Consider the following 12,479-nt stretch of genomic DNA (forward strand, 5'->3'; position numbering starts at 1 on the left):
AAACACGACCAACTCGAAAGAAAGCTGGGAGGGTTTTATGACTATCGAAAAGTTTATTCAAGTAGAAATGGTAAAAACTCCCCCTCTGAGCTCAAAACATATTTCAGTATTATTCACCTTTTTTTTAGTTTAGTTTAGAGATACAGCGCGGAAACAGGCCCTTCAGCCCACCGGGTCCACGCCGACCAGCGATCCCCGCGCCCTAACACTATCCTACACCCACTAGGGACAATTTTCTTTACATTTACCAAGCCAATTAACCTACAAACCTGTACGTCTTTGGAGTCTGGGAGGAAACTGAAGATCTCGGGGGAAACCCACGCAGGTCAGGGGGAGAACGTACAAACTCCGTACAGACAGCACCCGTAGTCGGGATGGAACCCGGGTGTCCGGCGCTGCATTCGCTGTAAGGCAGCAACTCTAACGCTGCACCATCGTGCTGCCCCAAATATTTTAGAAACACTTCCCAGGCAGGCAATTCCCAAACCATTTAAATAAACTTTGAGCTATTGCATTGGGAGGTCAGTGATGTTTGACCAAGTGTTTCATTTCTTCAAACAGTATGCATGTTTTTTAACCAAATATTTTGAATTCCAATGATCCCTTCATGGCAAGGCTATTGCTCCAGGTTAAGATACATTTGTAAAATATTCACAACGCTTGTTTTTAATAAAAAGGTCACAAACATTGAAATTGCCTAATAGTGTCCTGAGAATTACTTGAACCATCTGATTGTAAAGGCCCAATAATTTGAATCGTGAGATCATGCCAAAATACTTGTGCAGTTATTAAAACTCTCCCTTTCCAGTGAGGTGAGCCAAGATTCTCAGCACAGTTTTGCTTCAAGCAACAATTCATCATCATTGTTGTGGACATTGGGTGCAGCAGTCACCAACAGTAAGCTGGGCACACAGTCAGCTGTTCACGAGATTGATCCCTGGGATGGCGGGACTGTCATATGAGGAAAGATTAAAAAGACTAGGCTTGTATTCACTGGAGTTTAGAAGGATGAGAGGGGATCTTATAGAGACATATAAAATTATAAAAGGACTGGACAAGCTAGATGCAGCAAAAATATTCCCAATGTTGGGGGAGACCAGAACCAGGGGCCACAGTCTTAGAATAAAGGGGAGGCCATTTAAAACTGAGGTGAGAAGGAACTTTTTCACACAGAGAGTTGTGAATTTGTGGAATTCTCTGCCACAGACGGCAGTGGAGACCAAATCACTGGATGGATTTAAGAGAGAGTTAGATAGAGCTCTGGGAATCAAGGGATATGGGGAGAAGGCAGGCACGGGTTACTGATTGTGGATGATCAGCCATGATCACAATGAATGGCGGTGCTGGCTCGAAGGGCCGAATGGCCTCCCCCTGCACCTATTTTCTATGTTTCTATGTTCCAGCTGTGCTTAATGCAGCTTCATCTTTGAACAGAAGTGCTGACCCCCCACATTCTCAATACATGTTCCATGTAAAGAACCTAGCAGCATTCAGGAAACGCGCATGTATTTTGTACAAACCCTCTATTATATTGTTGCTAATTACGATCGTACATAATTAATTTCTAGTCACGCACACTATTAAAAGTTGACAGGATCCTAAATGATCTATTGTAGCGACCATAGAGAATGGTCCAGGTCGTCGAACCCTCGGATTGGCCAGCGAGGTCACGTGGGAACGCGACCATGGGGATTGGTCCAGGGAGCGACATCGCTGATTGGCCAGCGATGTCATGTGCGCGTTTGGCGCCCGATTTAGTCAGTTCGGCGAAGTCTTCAAGGAAGACAGTAAGTTTGTATTGGTTGTCCTGTACCTTGTTGTTTAACTCTGTATTCGTGTATTGCGGCTGCAATAAACTTCGTCTACAACCAACAAGTTTCGGACTCGCCATATTGGTGACCCCGACGTGATCTGGACGATCACCGACTGAGCAGGAACCCGACGCCTCGTTGACGATGACCGAGCAGGGCACACCGGAGTCAAGCGCGGCGGACGTCCATCTTCCATTATTTTGGACGTACGCACCGCAAGCTTGGTTTATCCACGCCGAGGCTCAATTCCATATAAAGAAGGTGTCGGACGAATCCACAAAGTACTTCTACCTCGTCAGCGCTCTATCGCCGGACACAACCAAGCGCGTGATGTGGTTCATCATAAATTCACCTGCGGAAGACAAGTACGAGGCCATGAAGAAGGTATTACTGCGAACCTTCGGGTTTAATAAGCATGGTGGTGCGGCAAAACTTCTGCACCTACCGGATCTTGGAGACCAACTGCCTTCCGTCCTCATGGCCGAAATGATGATGCTAGCCGGTGAGCATACGGATTGCCCGATGTTTGAACAGGCATTCCGCGAGAAACTTCCCGAGGATGTCCGACTGCTGCTCACAGATTGTTCTTTTAAGGACCCCGAAGCATATGCAGCGAAAGCGGACGCGCTCATAGCGGCAAAAAACAAGGCAAGTGGTTCAATCAACAAAGTCTCGACATCGGTGACCACGCCACAGCGACGGCAAGATGGCGCCACGTCTCCCGCCAATTCTTCGAAAGCCCGCCAAAAAGATCCGCACAAGCGCGGCTGGTGCTATTATCACCTACGATGGGGTAACGAATCCCGCAACTGTCGTTTGCCTTGTACCTTCGCGGGAAATGCCTCGGCCGATCGTACATAGGGGCAGTTACGATTGGCCAGAACCGGCGCCTCTATGTCCATGATCGATTCACAGACACAGAATTTTTGGTAGACACGGGAGCCATCGTCAGCATAGTGCCGCCGACCGACCTCGAAACCAGATCGGGTAAGACAGGTCCCACCCTCATCGCGGTTAATGGCAGCCCAATTCGCACTTTCGGTACACGGAAGATGTCCCTTGTGTTAGGCCTCCGCACGTACGAATGGCCATTCATCATAGCCGACATCAAACAAGCGATCCTGGGCGCAGATTTTCTCTGGGCTTTTTCACTGGTTCCTGATGTCCGCGGTAACGACCTCCGACCCTCTGCCGAAGATGAGCACGTCGCTCCGACAATCGCCTCCTCGCCCAGCCCTACTGTCCAGGCCGTCGTCGCGGCCCCCGACTCGTATGCTGCGATTCTGGCAGAGTTCCCAGAGCTGCTCGTCCAACGTTTTGACGCACCTTCGGCTAAGCACGGTGTGGTCCATCACATCCGCACCGAAGGCCCTCCCGTTTTCGCTCGGGCCAGGAGACTACCGCCAGACAAACTGGTGGTGGCAAGGGCGGAGTTCAGGAAGATGGAGGAAATGGGAATTGTCCGTCAGTCTGACAGCCCGTGGGCCTCGCCGTTACACATGGTCTCCAAGGCATCTGGGGGGTGGAGGCCATGTGGCGATTATTGGCGTCTCAATGCTGTCACCACGGCTGATCGCTACCCCATACCACACCTACAGGACTTTTCATCTGGGCTGGAAGGAGCGGTGGTGTTTTCCAAAATCGATTTGGTGCGAGGATACCATCAGATTCCAGTGCGACCGGAGGACATACAGAAAACTGCAACTATTACTCCGTTCGGGTTGTTTGAATGGTTGCGTATGCCTTTCGGTTTAAAGAACGCGGCACAGGCTTTCCAGCGACTGATGGACCGCGTGGGCCGGGGTTTACCCTTTTTGTTTATTTATTTGGACGACATCCTGGTCGCCAGCCCCTCAGTGCAGGAACACCAGGCCCATTTGAGGACCGTGTTCCAGCGGCTCCAAGACCACGGGCTCATTATCCAACCCTCCAAATGTCAATTCGGCCTGCCTGCTCTCGATTTTCTAGGGCACAGAATTACTCCTGCCGGCGCCGCCCCTTTGCCCGAGAAGGTAGAGGCTATCCGGGCTTTTCCCAGGCCCACCACAGTAAAAGGGCTGCAGGAGTTCGTAGGCATGGTTAATTTCTACCATAGATTTGTTCCGGCAGCGGCGCGAGTCCTGCGCCCGCTTTTCCAATGCCTTGCGGGGAATCCGGTAGAGTTGTTGTGCTCCCCGACTGCAGAGTCGGCTTTTACAGCAGCTAAGGCAGCCTTGGCAGACGCCACCATGTTGGTCCATCCGAGCCCCTCCGCCCCCACGGCCCTGACGGTTGACGCCTCTGACGTGGCGGTGGGCGGGGTTCTGGAGCAGCAGGTCGGTGGCCGTTGGCAGCCTTTAGCGTTTTTCAGCCGGCAACTAAATTCGGCCGAGATGAAATATAGCGCGTTTGACCGAGAGCTTCTAGCTCTCTATTTAGCTGTCCGTCATTTCAGGTACTTCCTCGAGGGCCGCCCATTTGTGGCATTTACGGACCACAAGCCATTAACATTTGCTTTTTTGAAATTGTCTGACCCATGGTCGGCCCGCCAGCAGCGGCATCTGACTGCTATCTCCGAATTTACCACAGATGTCCGTCATGTCGCGGGTAAGCTTAATGCCGTTGCTGACGCCCTGTCTAGACCTGCTTTTCCCCCTATTTCGGCGGTGGACTGCGAAGTGGATCCCCAGGAGCTTGCGGAGGCACAGCTCCTAGCGGATACCGTTTCGGCTTACCGGTCCACCACTTCGGGATTGAAGTTGGCCCAGGTAGCTTGTGGGTCGGAGGGCACGAAAGTCTGGTGCGATGTTTCTCTTCCTCGTCCCAGGCCGGTAGTACCGCCCTCCCTTCAGCGCCGGGTTTTCGATGCCATTCATGGGCTGGCGCACCCGTCCATCCGCTCCACCTCTGCCTTGGTAGCAGCGAGGTTTGTCTGGCATGGCCTGCGGAAACAGGTAGCGGGGTGGGCACGTTCCTGCGTGCCCTGTCAGACCGCTAAAGTCCAGCGCCATGTCCAGCCCCCCGTACAGGATTTCGAGGTCCCGGCTTTTCGTTTTTTCCACATCCACGTGGATTTGGTCGGGCCTTTGCCTTCCTCCCGGGGCTACACCCACCTCCTCACGGTGGTGGATCGGTTCACCCGGTGGCCAGAGGCTTTCCCATTGTTTGACATCTCGTCAGCGTCTTGTGCTAGGACTTTGGCCCTTCATTGGGTAGCTCGTTTCGGGGTCCCGGCAGTTATTACAACTGACAGAGGGCCACAGTTCACTTCGTCCCTCTGGGCCGCGCTGGCGGAACTGTACGGGTCCAAGTTACAACCCACAACTGCATATCACCCCCAGGCAAATGGACTCGTAGAAAGGTTCCACCGCCAACTTAAGGCGTCCCTCAGTGCAAGGCTTGAAGGCCCGGACTGGGTAGACCAAGTCCCTTGGGTTCTTTTGGGCATCCGGACTGCTCCTAAGCCAGATCTCGGTGCGTCGTCCGTAGAGCTAGTATATGGCTCGACACTTCGAGTACCCGGAGATCTGTTTCCGGACCCTTCAGACCTGCTCCCTACAGTCCCATCAGCGTTAGCATCTCTCCGGGAACGGGTGGGCTCCCTGGCTCCAGTTCCGACTTCACGTCATGGGTGTCCCATGGTACATGAACCGTCTTCCCTGAAGGACTGTGAGTTTGTTTTTCTGCGTAAAGGTGCCCATCGCGCCCCGTTGCAGAGGGTCTATCAAGGGCCGTTCCGGGTTTTACGTAAGGGGACGGCTACTTTCACCTTAGACATGGGCGGCAAGAGTGAACTCGTCTCGGTGTTCCGGCTCAAACCGGCCCATTTGGACCCGGATCAACCAGTCCTGGTTGGTCAAACCCCTAGGAGAGGCCGACCTCCGTTAGTTCCGCCCAGTCCGGAAACCCCCGTTCCGGCAGTTCCTCCAGGACCCCCCGTTTCGGCAGTTCCTCCAGGACCCCCCGTGCCGGTAGTTCCTCCAGAACCTCTCGTTCCGGCCGTTCCACCAAGTCCGGAACCTCCGGCTCCTGTGGTTCCGGCTGTCCCTCTCCGTACTCGTTATGGTCGCGAAATCCGGCTCCCTGCTAGGTTCCGCACCTCGGGTTCTGGGGGGGGTCATGTAGCGACCATAGAGAATGGTCCAGGTCGTCGAACCCTCGGATTGGCCAGCGAGGTCACGTGGGAACGCGACCATGGGGATTGGTCCAGGGAGCGACATCGCTGATTGGCCAGCGATGTCATGTGCGTGTTTGGCGCCCGATTTAGTCAGTTCGGCGAAGTCTTCAAGGAAGACAGTAAGTTTGTATTGGTTGTCCTGTACCTTGTTGTTTAACTCTGTATTCGTGTATTGCGGCTGCAATAAACTTCGTCTACAACCAACAAGTTTCGGACTCGCCATACTATAAGTAATTCAGTGGTCATTTTGACTCTGGGCAATGATGTAACATGACTGGTGCTAAATCAGACATCCTTTACACAAAAATTAAAATGAATATCAACAGATTCATTATCACCATGACTCTGGGTAGAATTACCTCTTTAATATCTCTATAAGTCAGTGCTTGGCACGACCAATGTTAATTCTGCATTGTTATACAAATTTTAGGTGAAATGCACCGATTTAGCTATAAGTGCACTTCAGATGAGAAGGCTGAGCGAGTCTCTGCAGAAGCAGGACAATGCACTTGTAAAGAGACTATTCCATACAGTGGCACCAGCAATGCCTGAGGCAGTATTATCCATGTCTAGTGAACCAGCTAGTGGTTCATTCAATTAAAATATAATCTTCCAACCCAATGCCAAATGTTGCATTGAAAGTCAGTCTGGTTCAACCGTCCTGAAGAGATTTTTGCTTACTAATTATTAATTATGTAACGAGATTGCTCAAAGCAATTCTTCCAAGTCAGACACATGTCTATGAACTGCCGTCACTTTGATGGTGCAGCCTGATGTATGGGCTGAAGATCACTTGAAAAGTGTTATCCTCTGCTCCAAACAAGGAATAAGGAAAGTGGAGACAGACACAGAAGCTGGAGTAACTCAGCGGGTCAGGCAGCATCTGTGGAGAACATGGATGGGTGACGTTTCACAGAGTGCTGGAGTAACTCAGCGGGTCAGGCAGCATCTGTGGAGAACATGGATGGGTGACGTTTCACAGAGTGCTGGAGAAACTCAGCGGGTCAGGCAACATCTGTGGAGAACATGGATGGGTGACGTTTCACAGAGTGCTGGAGAAACTCAGCGGGTCAGGCAGCATCTGTGGAGAACATGGATGGGTGACGTTTCACAGAGTGCTGGAGAAACTCAGCGGGTCAGGCAGCATCTCTGGAGAAAAGGAATAGGTGATGTTTCTGGTCGAGACCCTTCTTCAAACTGAGAGTCAGGGGAGAGGGAAACAAGAGATATAGACGGCGATGCAGAGAGATATAGAACAAATGAATGAAAGAAATGCAAAAAAGTAACGATAATAAAGGGAACAGGCCACTGTTAGACGTTTCCTTTATCATCATTTAACAATGACCTGTTTCCTTTATCATCGTTACTTTTTTGCATTTCTTTCCATCATTGTCCTTTGTTAAAAGGTATTACATGTGGGAGATGGCACGACGTGGTACCATTCCCATTAGTCAGAAGTTTGGACAGATACACTTTCAATAGCTAAAGCACACAAACGTACACACTGGCGAAACCAAACGCAGGCTCGGCGATCGTTTCGCTCAACACCTTCGCTCAGTCCGCCTTAACCAACCAGATCTCCCGGTGGCCCAGCACTTCAACTCCCCCTCCCACTCCCAGTCTGACCTTTCTGTCATGGGCCTCCTCCAGTGCCATAGTGAGGCCCACCGCAAATTGGAGGAACAGCACCTCATATTTCGCTTGGGCAGCTTGCAGCCCAGCGGTATGAACATTGACTTCTCCAACTTTAGATAGTTCCTCTGTCCCTCTCTTCCCCTCCCCCTCCCCCTTCCCAGATCTCCCTCTATCTTCCTGTCTCCACCTATATCCTTCCTTTGTCCCGCCCTCCTGACATCAGTCTGAAGAAGGGTCTCGACCCGAAACGTCACCCATTCCTTCTCTCTTGAGATGCTGCCTGACCTGCTGAGTTACTCCAGCATTTGGTGAATAAATACCCTCGATTTGTACCAGTATCTGCAGTTATTTTCTTACACTGGCTTGAAGTCATTTTGCAAATCAACACTGTACCCTACTACGGTAGGAAAACTCACTCTATGGAATAGGCAGGAAGAGAAAAGAGAACCCTTAGAAGCCATTCTGATCATGGCACCAAATGATTTAAGAAGCTTGCTAAAGAAAAATCTGAGTGCCATTCCATTATTCGGGTTGAATATTTTAAAAGATACCAGAACCACAACTTTGTATTCAGCCAAATCCAAATGTCCCTAATTCCCAAGATGCTCATATTTGAAATGTCACTGCATCATCAACTGCAATTCTCTAGGAAGCTTTCTCCCCCCCAGCTCAGAAGAAGGGTCCTGACCCGAAATGGCATCAGTCTGATGAAGGGACCCGACACGAAACGGGTTACTGATTGTGGATGATCAGCCATGATCACAGTGAATGGCAGTGTTGGCTCGAAGGGCTGAATGGTCTCCTCCTGCATCTATTGTTTATTGTCTACTGAAACGTCATCCATTCCTTTCCAGAGATGCTGCCTGTCCCGCTGAGTTATTCCAGCATTTTTTGTCTATCTTCGGTTTAAACCAGCACCTGCAGTTCCTTACTACACCAAAATGGCACCTGTCCATCCCCTCCACAGATGCTGCCTGACCTGCTGAATTCCTGCAGCCTTTGTTTTGTGTTCAAATAATGTAATTTGGTGATTGAAAGCATAATTTTATACTGTAATAATGGATTAAGCCTGCCCTTGGATACATGTTGCTTGACACACTGGAAACCTGCAGTACAAATGAAATGTGACAAGATTCCCCTGTGTGACAGCAAATTGGGTTAAAGTCATAGATATTGAAGATTACATCTGGAACTTAAAAGATCCTTACTCAAAACTGTAAGGGTTCAAAGTAGTTTGGGAAATAATCGGAGGCATTTATACCTGCCAGGGACCTCTAGGGCCTACCTGTGGTCTGTAGGGCAAGCTGTAAACCATGTGCTTCTAACATTTTCACACATGCTCACCAATTTGATTACGTGCACTGGGGAGGTTGCTGAATGGGGCAGGATTAGTCAGCATCTTCCAACCCCAGCTGTCCACCTTGGGCATTGGTACTTACCAGCTGGGTCTGAGAGCTGGAATAGTGAGCGAGTTCAGATCAATAGGTTAAACGATGCATGACTCATCCTGAGTGCCCAAACCCTTGGACTTCAAGAGAGGGGCTTATTAGCTTGTCTGATAAGAACGGAGTAAGTGAAGGTCACCAGGCCCCTCGTGCCAGCTTCATTGATTTCTCTCATCTAGCTGCTCCAGTGGTTGAGAGTTAGGCGAGCTAAAGGGTATGTTTGTTCATCCAAGCTCTGTAGACTTTGTAGGCTGAAGCAGCAATTAAATGCTCCAGCCGGTACCCACAATACTGTGAGGGAAGTAGGTTAAGAATCTGGACACAGCAATAGTGAACGAACGTCAACACGCTAGGGTCACGACCCGAAACGTCACCCATTCCTTCTCTCCAGAGATGCTGCCTGACCCGCTGAGTTACTCCAGCATGTTGTGTCCATCTACTGTTTTATTAGTTCTAGCACGGCCTTTTAGTTTCTGTATTGCACGGCTGATGAATACCATTTCTCTGAAACTTTTCCAATAATTTTCAACCACTGATATTTGGCCGGCTGACCTCTATTTCTCAAACGCTCACCTGTTAATAATCGCTAACAATCAAAATTTACACCTAACGTGTTCCTACAGCATTCTGAAAAGTTACTACTTCTCCAAGCCAGAGAATCACATCTCATACACCCTGCCAGCATCTTCACAGGATAGCCACATTCCCAAAGATTCACAGCACATGGTTCTCTGTCGCAAGGAATGGTAATGTATAAAATACACCAACAGCAATAAGCAATAAAGGGACACGTGTATTGTATCAACATTCTATCCTTAATTTATTCCTCTTGGAATTTAAAGTCTTCACCGTCACTGAAACAGACAAAGCCAGAGCATGAGATGGGGCTGAGCCTGTTGAAAATAACTGTTATAGAGCCTTGCAGCACTACAACACGTCCTTTGGCCCATCAAGTCCCCACAGCTATCAGCTATTGACACTAATCCTCCATTCATTCCATTACTTTATTCCCCCCAACATCAATTTCCTTCTGATTCTACCAGTTATCTACAAACCACGGGCAATTTCCAACGGCCAATGAACCTCCCTGCTCACACATGTTTGGGAAATGGGAGGGAGTGGGGATATTGGTGGGACTCCACATGACCAACTGAGGAAAGTGCAAACTCCGTCTGCAATTCCTTACCACACATTTCCAAGTCAGGATGGTTTGTGGATTGGAGGGAACCGTTCAGGTGGTGGCGTTCCCATGCGTTGACCGCCCTCGTCCTTCAACTGGTGGAGGTCATCAGTTTCAAGGGCTAATGGAATCGAGGGATATGGGAGAAAGCAGGATTGTGGATGATCAGCCCTGATCATATTGAATGGCGGTACTGGCGTGAAGGGCCGAATGGCCTACCCCTGCACCTATTTTCTATGTTTCTATGCTTGGAAGATGTTTTCTAAGGAGACTTTGTTGTATTTTCTATATTAGTTTGTTACATTGCAACTGCTGTAATCAGTAACACATTAAGACGTATTAAGGCGGCACGGTGGCGCAACGGTAGAGTTGCTGCTTTACAGCGAATGCAGCGCCGGAGACTCAGGTTCGATCCTGACTATGGGTGCTGTACTGTTAGGAGTTTGTACGTTCTCCCCGTGACATGCGTGGGTTTTCTCCGAGATCTTCGGTTTCCTCCCACACTCCAAAGACATAAGTAGTGGTCCTTCTGCCCAAGAAGGGTGATCTCCGCCTACTAAAGAACTGGCGCCCGGTCTCCCTCCTCTGTACCGATTACAAGGTCTTTGCTAAGGCAATGGCCAACCGTCTGGGCCCAGTGCTGGCCCAAGTGATCCACCCTGACCAGTCTTACACAGTCCCGGGCCGGTCCATCCAGGACAATATCCATCTGGTCCGGGACCTGGTCTACCTGGCTCAGGAGACCGGTGTACCCACTGCCTTTCTCTCCCTTGACCAGGAGAAGGCTTTCGACAGGGTGGATCACGAGTATCTGGTGAGGACTCTGCAGGCGTTTGGGTTCGGACCGCACTTTGTGGCCCGGATCCGACTTCTATACACCACTGCGGAGTGCCTCATCAAGGTCAACGGATCCTTGACGGCCCCCATTCCCTTCCGCAGAGGAGTACGTCAGGGCTGCCCCATGTCAGGCCAACTGTACGCCATCTGCGTGGAGCCATTCCTTAGTCTGCTTCGGAGGAGGTTGACGGGCATGGTTCTACACGAGCCAGATATGGAGGTGGTCCTTTCGGTCTATGCCGATGACGTGCTCCTCGTGGTCACTGACCCCGCTGATCTGCAGAGGATGCGCGAGTGCCAACGAGTCTTCTCGGCCGCCTCCTCTGCAAGGATCAATTGGGGGAAATGTTCTGGACTCTTGGTGGGTCCATGGCAGGTGGACTCCCTCCCTGAGGAGATGCGGTTTTTCACGTGGAGCACCACGCGCCTCCTTTACTTGGGAGTCTACCTGAGTCCCGTCGCGGAGACCTGGCTGGCGAACTGGCAGGAGCTGGAGTTGAAAGTCGTCGCCCGGCTGGGGCGCTGGTCAGGTCTCCTCAGGGTGCTTTCCTACCGGGGCAGGGTGTTGGTCATTAACCAACTCGTGGCTTCCCTGCTCTGGTACAGATTGACCACATTGGTCCCATCAGCCACTTTTGCTGGGATCATCCAGAAGAAGTTGGTGGACATCTTCTGGGGCAACGGAAAGCACTGGGTCTCTGCAGCAGTCCTGAGTCTCCCGATTGAGGAGGGCGGGCAGTCGCTGGTGTGCATCCGCACCCAGTTGGCGGCTCTCCGCCTCAGGACTCTGCAGAGATACCTGTACTCGGAGCGTCCTCCCAGGTGGCACGTGCTGGCGACACACTTTTTCCAACGGGGCCGCTGCCTTCAGGCAGGTACGCGGATCCCGATGGTGGGCGTCAGCCGTGCTATCCTGCTGGGAATGCCCGGCTTCTACCGGGACTTGCTGAGAGTCTGGAACCTGGTTGCTGTCGACCGGGCCCCCCCTCCGCTGACGGAGGGCGGCGGCCCAGGCGTGAGAGCAGCCGGCCCTTGTCCTGCCCCGCTGGGTGTCGGAGAGGCTCAAACGTGTGGAGTACCTGCGGCTGAGCAAACCCCCGCTCAGCCGGAAGTACTCGTCGGACCGAGGCGCCGTAATCCTTCCCGGGAGCCGGTCCCACACAACATGAGTCGCATTTCCTCGACACCCTTCATCTCCCTCCGAGACGCAGGGAGGCGTGTCCTGTACGGGCTCCTCCTCCACACCCTGCACTTCCTCGCCCTGGTCCACCGTCCGGACACTAAGTGGCGGTCAGTGTTGCCTTCCGGTCGCGAGGTGACCCCGCGGTGGGGGTCCCTCTACGCAGGAATTCTGCCCCTCTCCATCGGGGACCTGGGGTGGAAGATATTGCACCGAGGAGTCCCCTGCAACCTGT

The 12,479-nt window shown here is 51.4% G+C and overlaps 1 protein-coding gene across 3 annotated transcripts in view; it reads right to left on the reverse strand.

Moving 5' to 3' along the window:
* kcnh3 (potassium voltage-gated channel, subfamily H (eag-related), member 3) overlaps positions 1–12,479 on the reverse strand; it is a 574,739-nt gene that overhangs the window by 388,051 nt on the left and 174,209 nt on the right. The window lies entirely within an intron of this gene.

Source organism: Rhinoraja longicauda, chromosome 8 (genome assembly GCF_053455715.1).
Source record: "Rhinoraja longicauda isolate Sanriku21f chromosome 8, sRhiLon1.1, whole genome shotgun sequence".
Classification (NCBI taxonomy): Eukaryota; Metazoa; Chordata; class Chondrichthyes; order Rajiformes; family Arhynchobatidae; genus Rhinoraja; species Rhinoraja longicauda.